Source organism: Giraffa tippelskirchi, chromosome 8, assembly GCF_054371585.1.
Source record: "Giraffa tippelskirchi isolate mGirTip1 chromosome 8, T2T-mGirTip1v1.2.pri, whole genome shotgun sequence".
Classification (NCBI taxonomy): Eukaryota; Metazoa; Chordata; class Mammalia; order Artiodactyla; family Giraffidae; genus Giraffa; species Giraffa tippelskirchi.
In genome coordinates, this window is record NC_137282.1 from 88,559,916 (window position 1) to 88,581,558 (window position 21,643).

Sequence of the window (21,643 nt, forward strand, 5' to 3'; positions counted from 1 at the left end):
TCTCATGAAAGCATCAGACAATCTGGTAGTACTGGGTCAACAATAATTCATTGGAATGGCAATTGTGCCTTTTAAAAAAGCTGTGAACTCTAGTTTGTCACCATATCCATCTGGCCTTTTTCATTTATTTACATAACTTGATAAACACCCTTAGGCATTTGATTGTTTTTTCAGCACCTGCATTACTTTTCTTTGTGTGCAAGAAAGCAGAATTGAACATGTTAAGAACTCTTCAGAGGCTGATATTTTTACTTGCAAGGTAGCAAGTTAGATTTGCATCAGTTTTATGAATTCTGGCAGAAGACATGAGACTCTTGTGTCAAAGACAAATGACTTTATTAAAGCAGTAGCCTGAGTATCAGCATTTTGTTTTACTAATTCTATGAATCCAAATTCCTACAGGGTGCTTTGTGTATGATATTGATGGAAATCTGACCTACGTACAGATTCTGTTTTCATGCATTCCAGATCAGGAACAAGTTTTTATGGATGAAAGAAATTTTAGAATTTTGAGTGGTTGGAATGTTGAAGCCTAATTGAATATAGACTTGTTATTTAATTAGTATTTTATTAGATATATATCAGGAATATGTATGTGAAATTTTTGTGTATATTTTATCAAATTAAGGTGATTTTAAGTTTTGTTATTTTGAAATAATTTTAGATTAACAGAATCATAAACATAATAGAATTTCTGAAACTTTTCACCCCACTTTCCCTTATATTAACATCTTATTTAATCATATGCTGCTAAGTCACTTCAGTCGTGTCCGACTCTGTGTGACCCCATAGATGGCAGCCCACCAGGCTCCACCGTCCCTGGGATTCTCCAGGCAAGAATACTGGAGTGGGTTGCCATTTCCTTCTCCAGTGCATGAAAGGGAAAAGTGAAAGTGAAGTCGCTCAGTCGTGTCTGACTCTTAGCGACCCCATGGACTGCAGCCTACCAGGCTTCTCCATCCATGGGATTTTCCAGGCAAGAGTACTGGAGTGGGGTGCCATTGCCTTCACCGTATTTAATCATAAGACTCTTGCCAAAGCTAACAAATTAATCGTGTACAATACTATTAGATAAACTACAAAATTTATTCAGTTTTCACCAGGTATTTCATTTATTTATGTTCTTCTGGCCCAGGATTCAACCCAACATCTCATATTGCATTTAGTTCCCATGTTTCCTCAGTTTCCATCATCAGTGAGTTGCTCAGTCTTTCTTTGTATCTTACAAAGATACTTGACTCTTATGAAGAGAATTGATCACTATATTAGAACATTCCTTAATTTGTGTTCGTTTGATGTTTTGTAAGGTTAATTAAGGGTTATTCATTACTAGAAAGAATAGTGCAGAGGTAATATATCCTCATTAATGTATCATATCAGGGGGCACACAATGTCAGTATATACTGCTAGTAATATTACCATTTACCACTTGGCCCGGATTTTTCACTGTAAAGTCTACTCTTTTTTTTTTTTTTCTTTGTAATTACTAAATATTTTGGAGGAGATTCTTTGAGATTTTGCAAGTGCCCTTTTCTGTTTGAAGTTCTGCTCATTAATTAAGTATTCATTAGGATCTTGCCTACAGCAATGATTATTACAGTGTTCTCCTATTGATTTTCAATTTGCCTCATTCTTCCTGCATTTATTAATTGAAATTCTTCTATAAAGAGTAGTTGTGGACTTCCTGGTGGCTCAGTGGTAAAGAATCTGCCTGTCAATGCAAGTTCAGTTCAGTTCAGTTCAGTCGCTCAGTCGTGTCCGACTCTTTGCGACCCCATGAACTGCAGCATGCCAGGCCTCCCTGTCCATCACCAACTCCTGGAGTTTACCCAAACCCGTGTCCATCCAGTCAGTGATGCCATAGAACCATCTTGTCCTCTGTCGTCCCCTTCTCCTCCTGCCCCCAATCCTACCCAGCATTAGGGTCTTTTCCAATGAGTCAACTCTTCGCATGAGGTGGCCAAAGTATTGGAGTTTCAGCTTCAACATCAGTCCTTCCAATGAACACCCGGGATTGATCTCCTTTAGGATGCATTGATTGGATCTCCTTGCAGTCCAAGGGACTCTCAAGAGTCTTCTCCAACACCACAGTTCAAAAGCATCAATTCTTCGGCGCTCAGCTTTCTTCACCGTCCAACTCTCACATCCATACATGACCACTGGAAAAACCATAGCCTTGACTAGACGGACTTTTGTTGGCCAAGTAATGTCTCTGCTTTTAAATATGCTATCTAGGTTGGAGAGACAGTTTCAATCCCTGGTCTGGGAAGATCCCACATGCTATGAAGCAACTAGGCCCATGGGCCACAACTACTAAGCCTGTGCTCTGAAACTTGGGAACCACAACCATTGAGCCCATATGCTGCAACCACTGAAGGCTGTGTGCCCTAGAGCCCCTGCTCTGCAATGAGATAAGCCATGGCAGTGAAAAGCCTGGGCACTGTAACGAAGAGGAGCCCCTGCTCTCTACAACTAGAGAAAAGTCCACGTGAAGCAACGAAGACTCAGCACAGCCAAAAATAAATAAATAAAATTATTTAAAAAAGAATAGTTGTCCTTTTTACTTATTTATGTCAGTGTGATATCATGTATATTTTTTTGGTGGGGGAATAACACAGTACTATTGTTTATTTTCATGCTCAATTTCTTCCAACTATTGCCATTAGGGATTCTTTTTATTTGCCTCTTTGCCTTTTCAAATGTTCTCATTATTTTTTCTTTTTGATTACTTCCTTTCTTCCTGGCCCCACAAGATACTCTAGGCTTACATTTTCTCTGTGCCAAGCCTGCACCCTACAGAGGGAATTAAGCAGAGCCCAAGTTCTGTCTCCATAGTGACTCTAGAGTTTGCTTTCTGAAACAGTGTTCATAGAAGAAAATATATGAAGTGCTCCTGTGTTTTTGAACCAGTTGTTCTGATTCCTAAACCAGGACCTGAGTAGTTTTTTCTTTATCATAAATCCCTATCTCTCTCTCCACTTTGATGTTTCCCTTTCTCTATCCTCTTTTTTTCTTCCAGTTTCATTAAAATAGAATTGAGATAGAGCCTGTATAAGTTTAAGGTATATGCCATAATGATTTGATTTACACTTCATGAAGGCTTTAAATAAAGAAGTTAGTGAAAGAAGAACTAATGAAAATGTTAAATGTGTGGAAAATGATATGAAGAAATAAAAGAATTGATCTACAGAACAGCTAAATTGAAAAATAATTCAATAAATTATTTGTTTCATAAAAATAGTGAGACTTATAAAAATGAGAGAAGACAGAAATGCAAATGATACTGGGAATAAGATTGGAGAAATAAATATAGATAGGTTTGAAATAATTATGATGGTAGGAAAATTTAATTGAAATTATTGTTTTTTAAAGAAAATATTAACCATGAAATTAAGAAAGAAAAATCTAAAGACAATAAACAATTGAAATTTAAAATGTCAAAAATTGGTTCTCTAAAAGGTGCTGTTGCAAGTAGTTTGAGAATGAATGCTTTCAGTTCTTCAGGGATAGTGGTTACCATCTATAAAAAATTTTTTTAGCACTTAAAAATGGAAAAATTTCTAATTCATTTTATAAAAACAGCATAATGATAATGAAAAAACATGGTCAATATAGATCCCAAAGGCTTCACATATTTATAAATATCAATGCAAAAAATCCTAAGAAGATATTAGCAGTCCAATTTATAAATATGTTAGTTATCTGCTTTATTTCAGGTATTTTAGAATGGTCCAGCATTAGAAAATGTATTTAAACATTTTTAATGACATTGGTTTTCTTAATTTTGCAAGCTGATACATGTTCATTGCAAGCAACTAGATAGACATAAAAGCATAAAGTAAAAATCAGCAATCATCCATAATCTTCACACCTGGGAGGTAACTATCATTAGCATTTTGATGCATTTTCTCCCAGTGTCTATATTTTTTAATCTGTATTTTTTAAGTTGAAGTGTAATTGACTTCAACTTATAAGATGACATCACCCTTTTATGCAGGGTGACACCACCCTTATGGCAGGAAGCAAAGAAGAACTAAAGAGCCTCTTGATGAAAGTGAAAGAGGAGAGTGAAAATGTTGGCTTAAAACTCAACATTCAGAAAACTAAGATCACGGCATCTGGTCCCATCACTTCATAGCAAATAGATGGGGAAACAATGGAAACAGTGACAGACTTTATTTTCTTGGGCTCCAAAATCACTGCAGATGGCATCTGCAGCCATGAAATTAGAAAGACGCTTGCTCCTTGAAAGAAAAGCTATGACCAACCTATACAGCATATTAAAAAGTTATGACTAACCTAGACAGCATTACAAAGGTCGGTCTAGTCAAAGCTATGGTTTTTCCAGTAGTCATGTATGGATGTGAGAGTTGGACTATAAAGAAATCTGAGTGCTGAAGAATTGATGCTTTTGAGCTGTGGTGTTGGAGAAGACTCTTGAGAGTCCTTTGGACTGCAAGGAGATCCAACCAGTCCATCATAAAGGAAATCAGTCCTGAATGTTCATTGGAAGGACTGATGTTGAAACTGAAACTCCAATACTTTGGCCACTTGATGCAAGGACTGACTCATTTGAAAAGACCCTGATGCTGGGAAAGGTTGAAGGTGGGAGGAGAAGGGGACGACAGAGCATGAGATGATTGGATAGCATCACCGACTCAATGAACATGAGTCTGAGCAAGCTCCGGGTGTTGGTGATGGACAGGGAAGCCTGCCATGCTGCAGTCCATGGGGTCGCAGAGTTGGACACAACTGAGCGACTGAACTGACTGAACTGATAATTGACTTATATCTCTATGTTAGTTTCAGGTTGTCGATTTCATACTTGTTGACGGTGATTTCATACTTCAATACATTAAGAAGACAGAGTATTGTCTTGTTGACCTTAGTTGAGAATGTGCAGGTAGAGTGACTTAAAATTTTCTCCACTCCGTATATGTCCATAAAGTACTACAAAAGCATGACAATTATTGATGTTGGGGTTTATAAGTACATTTTAATGAGTAGGTGAATTTGCAGATTTGGAATTCACGAATAATGAGGTTAAACTATAATATGAATACTCCATGATACATCCGGTTATTCAGGTTCTTCTGGGGACTTCATCAGTCAGCAGACAGCACAGTTGTCGTCTTGTTTGTTCTAGGACTTCTAATGGGATATCTTGTTTTTGGTATCCTTCTAGTGCCCCAGTCACTTTCCTAGGATTCTTTGTCTCTAATCCTGTTAGTAATCGTGGCTCTCTAGAGAATCGTATAATTTCTGAAAAAAAATTCTAGTCTTTGTGAGTGAAGCCTAAAAATTACACTAAGCATACAGTTGACAGATAGTGTAAAGAATGCTTTTGAACCTCACTTAAATTCTGAAGTAACACAAATTTCCCTTCCATTGCCCACAGCCTTCTTGATGGGGAAAAGAACCACAAAGCAGTCCTTAAAGAAATTTGCTTTGAATGAGTTCCTGCTTCAGTAAAGCTTTTGGATATGTTTTTTGAGTAAAGCAACATATATTTGAAAAAGTCTCTGAAGTTAGTAATCCAAGAAAAGTTCCATGTAACACAAAGTGAATAGAACTAGGGTGTACTTAAAAAGTTCGTCTTCCTAAGATGATTCTCCATTGTAATTCCGTATTATGATATATGAAATGGATATATTTTATTTGGTAAGAATTCATTCTTCTTTGAGGTTAATTATGAGAAGATCCACAAATATCCCCTTTTCACAATATTTTTTTATTGTTCAGTGACTGCACTTGAGTATAAATTAATTTGAAAGACATCCTACTTCAAGAACCAACAGATTTTCTTGGCACATTTGGATCCAGTTTTGTGCCTCTCCATCATTTCTGCACCACAAGATGGAAATATGATCAAGTGTTTGTCTTAAGTTTTTCCATTCTCCCATTCTTTCTCATACATTTGGAGTCATTTTTATTAGTGGGAAGTTAGGGTATACTACAGAAAATAAAAGCTGTTTTCACCACAAAACAAATGAATAGACAAACAACCTTTGCAGAAAACGATATATGTATTTATTTATTGCACTTAGGATGCCTCCAGGATGAGTGTATGTGATTAGCAGGAAAACATGAAATCCAGTTCTTTGCCTTTAATGAACTCACTTTTGGATTTGCTTAAAAAATGTTCTTTATTCTTTAGTCGTGAACCATGAATGCCTTAGGAAGGAAAAGGTCTTGTTATTCCTTGGATTCCTTGGACTAAAAGGGTTCTGGGAGATGAGTGATAAATTATGTGGACTACTCAGACTCAGTCAATTTTTGAAATGTACTGAATAATGCCCTTAAGGAATGAATAAATTTGTGTCTGATCTTCAGAACTCACTGTACTTTTGAATTGGTTTTATATAGCTTTGGGAGGTGGGCAAGCTACACCTTTTCCAATCTTCAGAAGACATGAGTATCTGGAAAATGAGATGAACAATTAACATCTTTATATAGTCATTTAGGAGACTCAAATATATAATTAATATTGGAAATTAAATGGCTAACCTAAAAAAGTTTTATTTAATGGTACTGTAACTTTTTTAAGCCCACAGGAATGCTTTTATTTAGAACATTGGTTATTTGTTCCTTCTTGAGTGCTTGGTCAGCTGAGTTGAAAAGGTTTTCCAAAGGACTGGGAACAGATCTTAATATCAGCTTCCAAGTCTTTTCTTGAATCTTTTAACAGGGTTGCATACAAAGAATTAGGTATCCCTGGATCTCATTCATAGCCTTGCTTTACCAGCATTTGAGAGGGGATCACATGACATGCTGTCAACACTAGCATGACCAATATATCATTGTGGAGTAAGCTTATGACCATGGTAAGCTTTTCTTGGCAGCCCAACATTTTGAAATATCTGCCAGGTCTATTGATGCTGCCAAATGTTTCACTAGGTCACTATAGAACTCTGGTGCTTTTCTTTGTATTAAGAAGCAGAACTCTCATTTGGAATTACATACAGAAAGAGCTGGAAGTAGCCTTAGAAACCATCTAGTCTGGTCCTCATATTACTGATGAGGAAGCAGAGGTCCAGAAGAATTGACTTGCCCAAGATCCCAAAACAAGTTAGTGACAAAGCCAGCACTTAATAATCTGTTCCCTTAGGCTTCAGTTCCCTCTTATTAATGTCTGTTCTGCTATGTAAAAGCCACTCAACTTTGCCAAATAGATGGAAGTGAAAGTGGTGAGCAGGTGGAAACAGGCCAAGTAGTGAGGTATACCTTTTAATTAATCTTGCTTAGATCATGGGTTTAAAAATCTTTTTTTGTTTGTTTGTTTTAGCATTTTTTTTTACAAGGCTTAGTTTACTTAAAGTCTACTCTTCAGTACTTTTTTCTGATTTGCTTTTTCCTGAGGAACATCAAAAATACAGCAAAATGAACAGGTCTTAGGTATATATCTGAAATTTATATAAATATATATATTCATGCATTTGTTAGACAAATGAAGATATGGCTCAGACCCATCACTACAGAGAGTTCCCTTGTGCCTCTTTGCAGTCAGTCTACATCTTTTGTCCCCACCAGAGGCAACCATTTTCTGATTTCCATAATCACTTATGTTTTTGCTTGTTTCCAGAATTCACATAAATAACGTTATACAGTATGTACTCTTTTTATTTATTTATTTATTTATTATTAATTTATTTACTTTAGTTGGAGACTAATTACTTTACAATATTGTAGTGGTTTTTGGCACACATTGACATGAATCAGCCATGGGTTTACATGTGTTCCCCTTCCTGAACCCCCCTCCCACCTCCCTCCCCATCCCATCCCTCTGGGTCATCCCATTGCCCCAGCCCTGAGCACTTGTCTCATGCATCGAACCTGGACTGGCATTCTGTTTCACAATATGTACTCTTTTGTGGCTACTTCTGCTTGACAAAACATTTTGAGATTCTTCAAGTTGCAGTTATATTAGCAGTTTTTTCCTTTTATTTTCTCCGTAATATCCTTCTGTGTAAATGGTACCACCGGTTGTTTATCCATGCTCCTGCTCATAAATGTATTGTTTTCAGTTTGGGCTTATTATGAATTGCCAGGAGCCAGCCCATGAGATCCTCACTCATGACAGAGTCATGAGGAGAAGGACTGACGAGCAGAGCAACTCAGGCCTCAGGGATTCTCGAGAGGCTGTCTCAGCGCTCACCTTAAAAATGACATCTCTCTTTCTGACGCTTGCTATAATAAACCTCTTCTTATTTTCTATGACTTAGGCAAAAGGCCTTTCCTGATTCCCTACTAAAAAAGATCATTCTGAAACCTCAAATCAACAAGGCCCCTGAACGGTAGCACCCTAAATAAAATTATCTGGGATATAGAGTATGCTGATCTAAATTCCTTTTGCTAACATATTGGTTTGTTTAATAAATGTACCTGTGCCTTTGGAGCTAATGTGCATAACTGCTCCCTAGTAATAAAACAGCATTGAGAGCCTCCGCACAGAAAGCCCCTATGGGCACAAAACCCTTCGCAGGAAAAAAGGCTTGTTAGGAAATACAAAAAATATTGCTTTGTGAAACTGTTACTTAATCTATATTTACTCACTATGTTTTTACTCTTAACATATTTAACCTATATAATGAAAGCATAATAGTTAAAGATTTATATAAATAGAAGTTTAGCTTTAATATAAATAATAAGACAATTGTTGATTTAACTGATGATTCTTATTTAGAGCTGAATTTCAGGTTGCTGTTCTTTGACTTTATGGAACTACATTCTTTTCTGTTAAGCTCAAGGCATAGAGTAAATTACCAAAAACAGGTTTTACCTTGAAATTTCCTGTTGATGAATTCTTTCCTGATGTGCCCTATACAAAAGTATTCTGATTGATCAACCTTTATCAATAGAGAGTCACAAGGTGTTAGCAGGCCACCAGGCCAGAAGATGATGTAAACAAATGAGGCTTTTTTGTAACTTAAAGACATGCAAACGGCTTCGATGAGGGTCGAAGCTGCTGGCCCATTGAGCTAACTTGATAGGCCCATTAAGATATACCCGTTAAGCTGAATCGGTATGTCCCTTAAGCTGAATTGGTATGACTCTATACTTTACATTTGTTTCTATATACCACTAAAAATATAAAAGCTGTCTTAAAAACAGTAAAGTAGGAAGACACTTGGAAACGCTGAGACTCGCTGTGTCTTCTCATTCATATCGCTGACGCCCTCCATCCCGAGGGAACTCTGGACCCGCTGGAGCTGGACTCCGGCAATGAATAAAGCTGTTGTGGACATTTTTGTGTAGGACTTTTTATTGACATATACATTTATTGATCTTGGGAATATACCTAGGAGTGGAACTGCTAAGTCATAAAGTAGGTGATGCTTAACTTTCTTAGACGCTGCCACACAGTTTTCCAAAGGGATTGTACCCTTTTGCACTCACACCAACTATATATGAATACTTCAATTGCTCCACATTTTGCCCCAATTTGATATTGGTAGTGTGAGGTTTGGTCATTTCTGGTTGGTATGTAGTGAGATCTCATTGTGGTTTTGATTTTTCATTGCTCTCATGACTAGTGATGTTGAACATCTTTTTGTATGCTGATTGGCCCTTCGTTTAGGTTTTTTTGTGAACATCTGCTCAAGATTTTGCCCATTTATAAAAATTGCATTTGTCTTTTTGTTACTAATTTATAAGAGCTCTTTGACAAGGATATCTATTATAAATATTTTCAACTATTTTCATCAGTGTCTAACTTGTCATTTCATTTATGATAATTTTTGATGAATAGTTTTAAGCTTTGATGAAATTAAATGTATCCTTTTTCTTTCTTGGTTAGTGATACTTATGTTCTAAGGTATTTCCTCTAAGGTTTTTATATTTTTATCTCCTATTTTTTTAAAAAATAAATTTTACAATATTAGCTTTTACTTTAAATTCTTAACTCACTTTCTGAATAGAATTTGATACTGCCACTTTCTTCTGAGCCCATGACTAGTGGAGACAACAAAATGAAAAATTTCATGTACAACTTCATGAATGTATAACATATTGCAATGTATTTGTTCCCTGAGATACTATATATATATCTAGGTAGAAAGGCCTCTTTTCCTTATACTTCTTTCAAATAACTTAAGTAACCAGTGAGAAAGGACTATTATCCTCAGAGCTATGATTTTCTCCTCTCCATATCATGTGATGAAAGTGGCAGTCCTTATTCCTGCAGTTATTAGAGCTTTGTAGTTTGATATTAAAGCTTAAGTGGCCTTTCCTCTGATTGTTCATTTAAAACTTACATTTGAATATACCACTCTATCTCATTTATGACATCTATTGGCTATTATTTATTTATTTATTTTTAATATTTATTTTTGATAGCCACATGTGGTGTTTCTCATTCCACATTTGCATATATGAATTTAATCTATTATAATTAGGCAAATTTCCCTGCTCTGTGCTCAGGAGAGCACAGCAGCAAGAATAGCCTTGTACTACTACATAGTTTATTATCACTTCCATTTCTTCTGATGTCATCTAACACCATTCTATTGACTCCATTAGTGCAAATCAAATTGCAATATTATTCTCTGTGCTCATAGTTGAACAACAAAACCTATTCCATTTGGATTGTTCTCAAGATGAGGTATAAACTCACTATGCCCAGAATATATTCTTAAACCTGCCCTCTAGCCACAATAGGTATCCCAAGCTGCATTCTTCCAAACAACAAGCAAGCAAACCATTTTTGCTCTTCCCTTTTCACATTCCAGAGACTCTCAACAGGGTGATCTCATTCTGGCGTCTCGAACACATCTTTCTAGAATGACACGCATGTGTGCTCAGTCACTTAGTCATGTCCAACTCTTTGCAATCCCATGAACTGTAGCCCACCAGGCTCCTCTTCCATAGGATTTTCCAGGAAAGAATACTGAAGCAGGTTGCCATTTCCTCCTCCAGGGAATCTTCCCGACCCACATCTCCTGCATCTGACTTTTGCCTTTAAGTATGCCTCAGATTTCATTGAGCTCTTCAAGAAAAAACATACATGGCTTCAGTCAAATATGTCTACACCTTTCTCTTTAACTTCTACTCAGCTCACAGTATATTGAAAGTCATCAATAACATTATTTTCAAATGATGACGATAAATGCTCATTATATACAACTTAGAATGTTAGACCAACCTAGACAGTGTATTAAAAAGCAGAGATATTTCTTTGCCAACAAAGGTCCATCTAGTCAAAGCTATGGTTTTTCCAGTAGTCATGTATGGATGTGAGAGCTGGACTGTAAAGAAAGCTAAGTGCCAAAGAATTGATGCTTTTGAACTGTGGTATTGGAGAAGACTCTTGAGAGTCCCTTGGACTGCAAGGAGATCCAACCAGTCCATCTTAAAGGAAATCAGTCCTGAATATTCATTGGAAGGACAGATGCTGAAGCTGAGCTGAAACTCCATTACTTTGGCCACCTAATGACAAGAACTGACTCATTGGAAAAGACCCTGATGCTAGGAGAGATTGAAGATGGGAAGAGAAGGGGACGACAGAGGATGAGATGGTTGGATGGTATCACTGACTCAGTGGACATGAGTTTGAGTGAGCTCTGGGAGTTGGTGATGGACAACTGGCATGCTGCAGTCCATGGGGTCACAAAGAGTCACACACGACTGAACAACTGAACTGAACTGAACTAGAATGTTAAAAAAGAAAACTAAAAATAAACACTAAACTAAAAATAAAAAATATAAAAATAAACAATCCCACCTACCATTTGGAGACACCCATTGTGACTGTTTGATTGCAGTTCCTTTAAATCTTTATTACTTAGCCATAAAAAGGAGCAAAATTGGGCCATTTGTAGTTATGTGGATATACCTAGAGTCTTTCATACAGAATGAAGTAAGCCATAAAAATAAATATTGCATAGTGAAGTGAAAGTTTCTCAGACTTGTCCGACTCTTTGTGACCCCATGGCCTATACAGTCCATGGAATACTGGAGTGGGTAGCCTTTCCCTTCTCCAGGGTATCTTCCTAACCCAGGGATCGAACCCAGGTCTCCTGCATTGCAGGTGGATTCTTTACGAGCTGAGCCACAAGGGAAACCCAAGAATACTGGAGTGGGTAGCCTATCCCTTGCCCAGGGGATCTTCCCAACCCAGGAGTCAAACCGGGATCTCCTGCATTACAGGTGGATTCTTTACCAACTGAGCTATCAAGGATTAATGCATATACATGGACTCTAGAAAAATGGTAAGACAGACCTATCTCCAGGGCAAGAATAGAGACCCAGATGTAGAGAATGAACATATGGACACAGGTAGGAAAAGAAAGAGTGGGACAACTGAGAGAGTAACATTGACATATATACACTACCATGTGTAAAACAGTAGTGGGAACCTGCTGTATATCACAGGGAGCTCAGATCAGTGCTCTGTGATGACCTAGAGGAGTGGGATGAGGGACTGGGAGAGAGGGTTAAGAAAGATAACTGATTTGGGCTTCAGGTGATACAGTGGTAAAGAATTCACTTGCCAATGCAGGAGACACAAGAGACGCTGGTTTGATCCCTGAGCCAGGGATATCCCCTGCAGTAGGAAATGGCAACCCACTTCAATATTCTTGCCTGGAAAATTCCATTAACAGAGGAGCCTGGTGGGCTACAGTCCATGGGATTGCAAAGAATTGGACACGACTGAGCACAGTACAGCAGCATAGCTGATTTATTGTGTTGCACATCAGAAACTAGTTCAACATTGTAAAGCAATTATACTACAATTAAAGATGGATAAGTAACAGGATACATAATAAAACAGAGAAATATAACCATTATTTTGTAATAACTTTAAATGAAGTATAATCTATAAAAAAATTGAACCAGTATGCTATATACTTCAAACTAATATAATATTGTAAATCAACTATACTTCTATTAAAAAAAAAAAACAACTTCTCAGGAAAATTCTAGCCAAGATACATTCAGAAGTTTTGTACTTTAAAAAAGGATTATTATTGTAATGTAAAAATGGCTTTTTTAAAAAAGGAAGTAAACTGAATACTCCCAAATTAGAGAATAATGTACCATTAAAATGTTTTTAAAGCATTTTAAAGCAAATGGAGAAGGTGTGCATTTAATGTGGGTTGTAAAAATGCCTATACAGAATGATGCTGATCTTTAAAGAAATTCTTTACAGGGTGTTAACATTTATCTGAGAAAATTAGAAATTGGGCAAAATGAGGAAGAATTCCAGAATGAGGAAATAAAATAAAGCATACAAGAAGAAAGACTTCAGATGTAAATTAAACAATGCCTTTTCAAGTTTACTTGAAGATTAGAATGTATAAATGAAAGCAGTGGGTGATAACTTTTGCCATTTTGACTGAGGACAGACTAAGGGGGTTTGGGGCTTCCCTTGTAGTTCAGCTGGTAAAGAATCCACCTGCAATGTGGGAGACCTGGATTTGATCCTAGGGTTGGGATGATCCCCTGGAGGAGAGCGTGGCAACCCACTCCAGTATTCTTGCCTGGAGAATCCGCATGGACAGAGGAGCCTGGTGGGCTACAGTCCATGGGGTCTCAAAGAGTCGGATATGACTGAATGACTAAGCACAGCACAAAGGGGTTCGGACAACAAAGTCACTTCAGCCTTTACATGATAGGGTTTAGGGAATGAAGCCACTGCAGGGGTTGGGTGGAAGAAGATGAGATAGTCTTAAAATGGACTGAAGACATGCATAGACTGGGGCCAATAAGACAAGAACAGACCAATTTGTTTCCCAGCAGAGAGGTAGTAAGGATTGCTGAAGTGGAAGAATGATGTAGGAGGGAAGATACAAGGGTTATTTCAGTTTTCTGGATGGGGAAGGAAATGACACCAAGAATTTGAACATGGTTGTTCAGGGAAAAGAAAAGGGAAGTTAGGGAAAAAAGAATGTTTAGGAGGAGAATATTTAGTTTAGAAATGTTCTAGGAGCAGTGTTTGAGCTTTGTAGATGTGACTGAAATTCTGGTTTCATCACTTAACAGCTGCATGACATTGACTACACTGTATGAGCGCAGCAAGTCTTCCTAAATTCATTCATCATATGTGAAAATGGGATAAATAGTACCTGTCTCAAAGAATTTTTCTGAAGATTATTATTAGACTATATAAAAGTACTCAGGACTTTTAGGAATGAGATGTAGTGGAACATTAGATAGTTGAGTAGATAGTTTTCTCTGTATGGTTGGCATTTTACGGAGGTCAGAACTGGAGTACAGGAAGTTCAATGATTTGTGATTGTCCTAAGCATAAATTATTTCACTATGTTGGGCTTTGTATTTCTCCCAACTTTAGCTATTGTTCAGTCAGTTCAGTCGCTCAGTCATGTGCGACTCTTTGCGACCCCTTGAATCACAGCACGCTAGGCCTCCCTGTCCATCACCAACACCCAGAGCCTACTCAAACTCATGTCCATCAGGTTGGTGATGCCATCCAGCCATCTCATCCTCTGTCATCCCCTTCTCCTCCTGCCCACAATCCTTCCCAGCAACACGGTCTTTTCAAATGAATCAACTCTTGGCATGAGGTGGCCAAAGTATTGGAGTTTCAGCTTCAACATCAGTCCTTCCAGTGAACACTCAGGACTGATTTCCTTTAGGATGGACTGGTTGGATCTCCTTGCAGTCCAAGGGACTCTCAAGAGTCTTCTCCAACACCACAGTTCAAAAGCATCAATTCTTCGGCACTCACTTTCTTCACAGTCCAACTCTCACATCCATACATGACTACTGGAAAAAACATAGGCTTGACTAGATGGACCTTGTTGGCAAAGGAATGTCTCTGCTTTTTAATATGCTATCTAGGTTGGCCATAACTTTCCTTCCAAGGAGTAAGCGTCTTTTAATTTCATGGCTGCAGTCACCATCTGCAGTGATTTTAGAGCCCACCAAAATAAAGTCTGACACTGTTTCCACTGTTTCGCCATCTATTTGCCATGAAGTGATGGGACCATGATCTTAGTTTTCTGAATGTTGAGCTTTAAGCCAGCTCTTTCAGTTTCATCAAGAGGCTTTTTAGTTCCTCTTCACTTTCTGCCATAAGGTGGTGTCATCTGCATATCTGAGGTTATTGATATTTCTCCCCGCAATCTTGATTTCAGCTTGTGCTTCATCCAGCCCAGCGTTTTGCATGATGTACTCTGCACAGAAGTTAAATAAGCAGGCTGACAATATACAGACTTGACGTACTCCTTTTCCTATTTGGAACCAGTCTGTTGTTCCATGTCCAGTTCTAACTGTTGCTTCCTGACCTGCATACAGGTTTCTCAAGAGACAGGTCAGATGGTCTGGTATTCCCATCACTTTAAGAATTTTCCACAGTTTATTGTGATCCACACAGTCAAAGGCTTTGGCATAGTCAATAAAGCAGAAATAGATGTTTTTCCTGGAACTCTCTTGCTTTTTCGATGATCCAGCAGATGTTGGCAATTTGATCTCTGGTTCCTCTGCCTTTTATAAAACCAGCTTGAACACCTGGAAGTTCATGGTTCCTGTATTGCTGAAGCCTGGCTTGAAGAATTTTGAGCATTACTTTACTAGCGTGTGAGATGAGTGCAAGTGTGTAGTAGTTTGAGCATTCTTTGGCATTGCCTTTCTTTGGGATTGGAATGAAAACTGACCTTTTCCAATCCAGTGGCCACTGCTGAGTTTTCCAATTTTGCTGGCATATCGAGTGTAGCACTTTCACAGCATCATTTTTCAGAATTTGAAATAGCTCGACTGGAATCTCATCACCTCCACTAGCTTTGTTCATAGTGATGCTTTTAAGGCCCACTTGACTTCACATTCCAGGATATCTGGCTCTAGGTGAGTGATCACACCATCGTGATTATCTGGGTCATGAAGATATTTTTGGTACAGTTCTTCTGTGTATTCTTGCCACCTCTTCTTAATATCTTCTGCTTCTGTTAGGTCCATACCATTTCTTTCCTTTATTCAGTCCATCTTTGCATGAAATATTCCTTTGGTATCTCCAATTTTCTTGAAGAGCTCTCTAGTCTTTCCCATTCTGTTATTTTCCTCTATTTGCCTTGATCGCTGAGGAAGGCTTTCTTATCTCTCCTTGCTATTCTTTGGAATTCTGCTTTCAAGTGGGAATATCTTTCCTTTGTCCTTTGCTTTTTGCTTCTCTTCTTTTCACAGCTATTTGTAAGGCCTCCTCAGACAGCCATTTTGCTTTTTTGCATGTCTTTTCCATGGGGATGGTCTTAATCCCTGTCTCCTGTAAAATGTCACAAACCTCCATCCATTGTTCATCAGGCACTCTGTCTATCAGATCTAGTCCCTTAAATCTCTTTCTCACTTCCACTGTATAATCATAGGGGTTTGATTTAGGTCATACCTGAATGATCTGGTGGTTTTTCCTACTTTCTTCAATTTAAGTCTGAATTTGGCAATAAAGAGTTCATGATCTGAGCCACAGTCAGCTCCCGGTCTTCTTTTTGCTGACTGTATAGACCTTCTTCATCTTTGGCTGCAAAGAATATAATCAATCTGATTTCGGTGTTGACCATCTGGTGATGTCCATGTGTAGAGTCTTCTCTTGTGTTGTTGAAAGAGGGTGTTTGCTATGACCAGTGTGTTCTCTTGGCAAAACTCTATTAGCCTTTGCCCTGCTTCATTCTGTACTTCAAGGCCAAATTTGCCTGTTACTCCAGGTGTTTCTTGACTTCCTACTTTTGCATTCCAGTCCCCTATAATGAAAAGGGCATCTTTTTTGGGTGTTCTAGAAGTACTTGTAAGTCTTCGTAGAACCATTCAACTTCAGCTTCTTCAGCATTCCTGGTTGGGGCATAGGCTTGGATTACCATGATATTGAATGGTTTGCCTTGGAAACGAACAGAGGTTATTCTGTTGTTTTTGAGATTGCATCCAAGTACTGCATTTCGGACTCTTTTGTTGACCATGATGGCTACTCCATTTCTTCTAAGGGATTCCTGCCCACAGTAGTAGGTATAATGGTCATCTGAATTAAATTCACCCATTCCAGTCCATCTTAGTTCGCTGATTCCTAGAATGTCGCTATTCACTCTTGCCATCTCCTATTTGACCACTTCCAGTTTGCCTTGATTCATGGACCTAACATTCCAGGTTCCTATGCAATATTGCTCTTTACGGCATCGGACTTTGCTTCTATCACCAGTCACATCCACAGCTGGATATTGTATATTAAAGTGAATATCTTTGTATACATAGTATTTTTCTTCTCTTAATTTAACTTCTCATTTTCTTTAATATTTCCTAGAGGGAAAAAATCCCAAATGGTAAAGTATTTGGTCAAATATGGGGTTTCATTTCCTGAAAAAATAACATCTGATTTCCTTACTCATTCCAGAATTGTGTGTAGGCTCTGACTATACTAGTTAAAGAAAAAGCTGAAATCCTAAAATGTTCATCTTCCAACGTTTTCCAGCCTGTGGTTTGTCTTTGGATACGCAATAATTGCCTGGACAGCTATAATGGCTTCATTAATTTTTGTTTGTGTTCTGTGTTCTTTATGCAGTGATGGAAGAAATATATCTCCTGTGTGAAAACCTCAATGTGCTTGTATGAAATGAACAACTGTATTTGATATAAACATTCCTGATCTAAAACAAAAATTGCATTAGGGATTTCTGCATAATCATCAGGGTAACAAAACTGAAGGTTAGCCAAAACCATTATAACAATTTCAAAATCAGGAATATTTATATTTAAATTTATTTTTAAGTGGCGTTATCAACATATTTTTATATTATCAGATGCCAAATATTTGATTTTTTCAGTACTACATACATACTCACAACTTATAGCTAACCCAAAGACCTAGTTAACTGTGCTTTATTAATTTGTAATCTCTAAAGGATAGTTAGCAACTTAGAAATAACTTTTTGAAGAATTTGTCCAGTCACTGTTGTGTATATGTATTTCAAATTACTTCTGCTTTCAATCTTGTGTCCGATATTCTAAGACAAACAAAATTTCTAGCTTGTTTCATCTTCACAGTTGAATTCTTCAGGTTCTGACATATATAAAATGCTTCATGAAGTCTGGTGGCATATTTCGGTCATTCCAGTCTACTCTATATTGTTCCACTTTAATAACTGTGCTACCAGAATCTGCTGAGTTGATTTTTAAAATATTTTGATGGCATGAGCCAAATGTCCTTTTTTTAACTTTCTGTTCCTTGTGGTCTGCATGGAGTGGGTTTTAGTTGATGATGATGATGATGGTGGAGAATAATATCACATTAATTAAGGTAGGATTTTATAAAGCACTCGAGCAAAGTACTTTATTAATCTCATCTCCATAAGAATCTTATTATCTTACTACTATTATCTCTGCGTTGTGTGTGCTAGTTGCTCAGTCATGTCCAACTATCTGAAACCCCAAGAATTGTAGTCCGCCAGGCCTCTCCATCCATGGGATTTTTCAGGCAAGAATACTGGAGTGGGTTGCCATTTCCTTCTCCACGGGATCTTCCTGACCCAGGGATTGAACCTGGGTCTCCTGCATTGCAGGCAATAATAATAATAATATAACAGTAATAATAATCTCTGCATTAGAGCTGAGAAAACTGAGAATTAATGGAGTTAAAGAGTTTGCTCAACATCACCTATTTAGTAAGTGGTAGAGATCAGACTGGGCTTCCCAGGTGGCACTTGTGGCAAAGAACCCTCCTGTCAATGCAGGAGACCCAAGAGACACAGGTTTCATCCCTGGGTTGGGAAGGTTGTGGAAATGGGTATATAACGGTAGTCTAAAAATTTTGTAATGTGCATTAGCTACTCCCCCACCACTCCTTTCCTGGTTTAATTAAAGTAAGTTTTAGACAAAAATCTGCAGTGTATGCAGAAATTTATTAAACTAACAGTAAAGCACCATTCCTAAGGGAAGCAGGGGACAGACTTTGAAAGATTCTCATATCTTCTTCAGGAAAGCATAGGAGGTTGGCTCTAAAATAATTTGAGCCAATTTACTTGCCTTGAATAACTTTTGATTTATTTATTGGGAGCTGTGTCTGAATTTATCCTTCTGATAAGAAAGTCATTAATTTTACCAATAGAAACATATTTTGATGTGGTATACAAATTGATAATGTTTCATTATCAAGCAAGATGTGAATAAGAAGCATATATAGGACTTTGAACTGTATAATATGATAACTATTAATTCTTGGAGTATGGATTCTGAATAGGACATGTGACCATACTTAAACTTTAAACAAATATATAGCATTAAATATGTATTCATATATATCTATACATTCATATATATACATATCATCACACTCTTGATCGTGAGATGTGCATGCTAAGTCACTTCAGTCGTGTCCAACTCTTTGCGATCCTGTGGACTGTAGCCCACCAGTATCCTCTGCCCATGAGATTCTCTAGGCAAGAATACTGGAGTGGGTTGCCATGCTCTCCTCTAGGGGATCTTCCTAACATAGGAATCAAACCTGCTTCTCTTGCATCTCTAGGAGTCTAGAGCATTGGCAGGTGGGTTCTTTACACTAGCACCACTTGGGAAGACCCTAATGGTGAGATATTTATGTGTACCCCTAATGGTGAGATATTTATGTGTAACTTACAGACACCACAAAAGCTTGGGTTCAGTTCAGTTCAGTTCAGTCACTCAATCATGTCCGACTCTTTGCGACCCCATGAATTGCAGCACGCCAGGCCTCTCTGTCCATCACCAACTCCCGGAATCTACCCAAACCCATGTCCATCGAGTCAATGATGCCATCCAACCATCTCATCCTCTGTCGTCCCCTTCTCCTCCTGCCCACAATCCCACCCAGCATTAGGGTCTTTTCCAATGAGTCAACTCTTCGCATGAGGTGGCCAAAGTATTGGAGTTTCAGCTTCAACATCAGTCCTTCCAATGAACACCCAGGATTGATCTCCTTTAGGATGGATTGATTGGATCTCCTTGCAGTCCAAGGGACTCTCAAGAGTCTTCTTCAACACCACAGTTCAAAAGCATCAATTCTGCAGTGCTCAGCTTTCTTCACCGTCCAACTCTCACATCCATACATGACCACTGGCAAAATCACAGCCTTGACTAGACAGACTTTTGTTGGCAAAGTAATGTCTCTGCTTTTAAATATGCTATCTAGGTTGGCCATAACTTTCCTTCCAAGAAGTAAGCGTCTTTTAATTTCATGGCTGCAATCACCATCAGCAGTGATTTTGGAGCCCCCAAAAATAAAGTCTGACGCTGTTTCCACTGTTTCTCCATCTATTTCCCGTGAAGTGATGGGACCAGATGCCATGATCTTAGTTTTCCGAACGTTGAGCTTTAAGCCAACTTTTTCACTCACCTCTTTCACTTTCATCAAGAGGCTCTTTAGTTATTCTTCACTTTCTGCCATAAGGGTGGTGTCATTTGCATATCTGAGGTTATTGATATTTCTCCCGGCAATCTTGATTCCAGCTTGTGTTTCTTCCAGCCCAGCGTTTCTCATGATGTACTCTGCGTATAAGTTAAATAAGCAGGGTGACAATATACAGCCTTGACGTACTCCTTTTCCTATTTGGAACCAGTTTGTTGTTCCATGTCCAGTTCTAACTGTTGCTTCCTGACCTGCATACAGGTTTCTCAAGAGACAGGTCGAATAGTCTGGTATTCCCATCTCTTTCAGAATTTTCCACAGTTTATTGTGATCCACACAGTCAGAGGGTTTATCATAGTCAATAAAGCAGAAATAGATGTTTTTCTGGAGCTCTCTTGCTTTTTCGATGATCCAGCGGTTGTTGGCAATTTGATCTCTGGTTCCTCTGCCTTTTATAAAACCAGCTTGAACATCTGGAAGTTCACGGTTCACGTATTGCTAAAGCCTGGCTTGGAGAATTTTGAGCATTACTTTACTAGCATGTGAGATGAGTGCAATTGTGCAGTAGTTTGAGCATTCTTTGGCATTGCCTTTCTTTGGGATTGGAACAAAAACTGACCTTTTCCAATCCAGTGGCCAGTGCTGAGTTTTCCAATTTTGCTGGCATATCGAGTGCAGCACTTTCACAGCATCATCTTTCAGGATTTGAAATAGCTCAACTGGAATTCCATCACCTCCTCTAGCTTTGTTCGTAGTGATGCTTTCTAAGGCCCACTTGACTTCACATTCCAGGATATCTGGCTCTAGGTGAGTGATCACACCATCGTGATTATCTGGGTCATGAAGATCTTTTTTGTACAGGTCTTCTGTGTATTCTTGCCACCTCTTCTTAATATCTTCTGTTTCTGTTAGGTCCATACCATTTCTGTCCTTTATCGAGCCTATCTTTGCATGAAATATTCCTTTGGTATCTCTAATTTTCTTGAAGAGATCTCTAGTCTTTCCCAATCTGTTGTTTTCCTCTATTTCTTTGCATTGATCGCTGAGGAAGGCTTTCTTATCTCTCCTTGCTATTCTTTGGAACTCTGCATTCAGCTGGGAATATCTTTCCTTTTCTCCTTTGCTTTTTGCTTCTCTTCTCTTCCCAGCTATCTGTAAGGCCTCCTCAGACAGCCATTTTGGTTTTTTGCATTTCTTTTCCACGGGGATTGTCTTGATCCCTGTCTCCTGTACAATGTCACAAACCTCTGTCCATAGTTCATCAGGCACTCTGTCTATCAGATCTAGTCCCTTAAATCTTAAATCTAGTCCCTTAAAGCTTGGGTTAGG

General features: G+C 38.2%; 1 protein-coding gene across 1 annotated transcript in view; it reads left to right on the forward strand.

Moving 5' to 3' along the window:
* Positions 1 to 21,643, forward strand: part of LOC145516423 (uncharacterized) — a 581,394-nt gene that overhangs the window by 278,060 nt on the left and 281,691 nt on the right. The gene's annotated exons all lie outside the window — the stretch shown is intronic.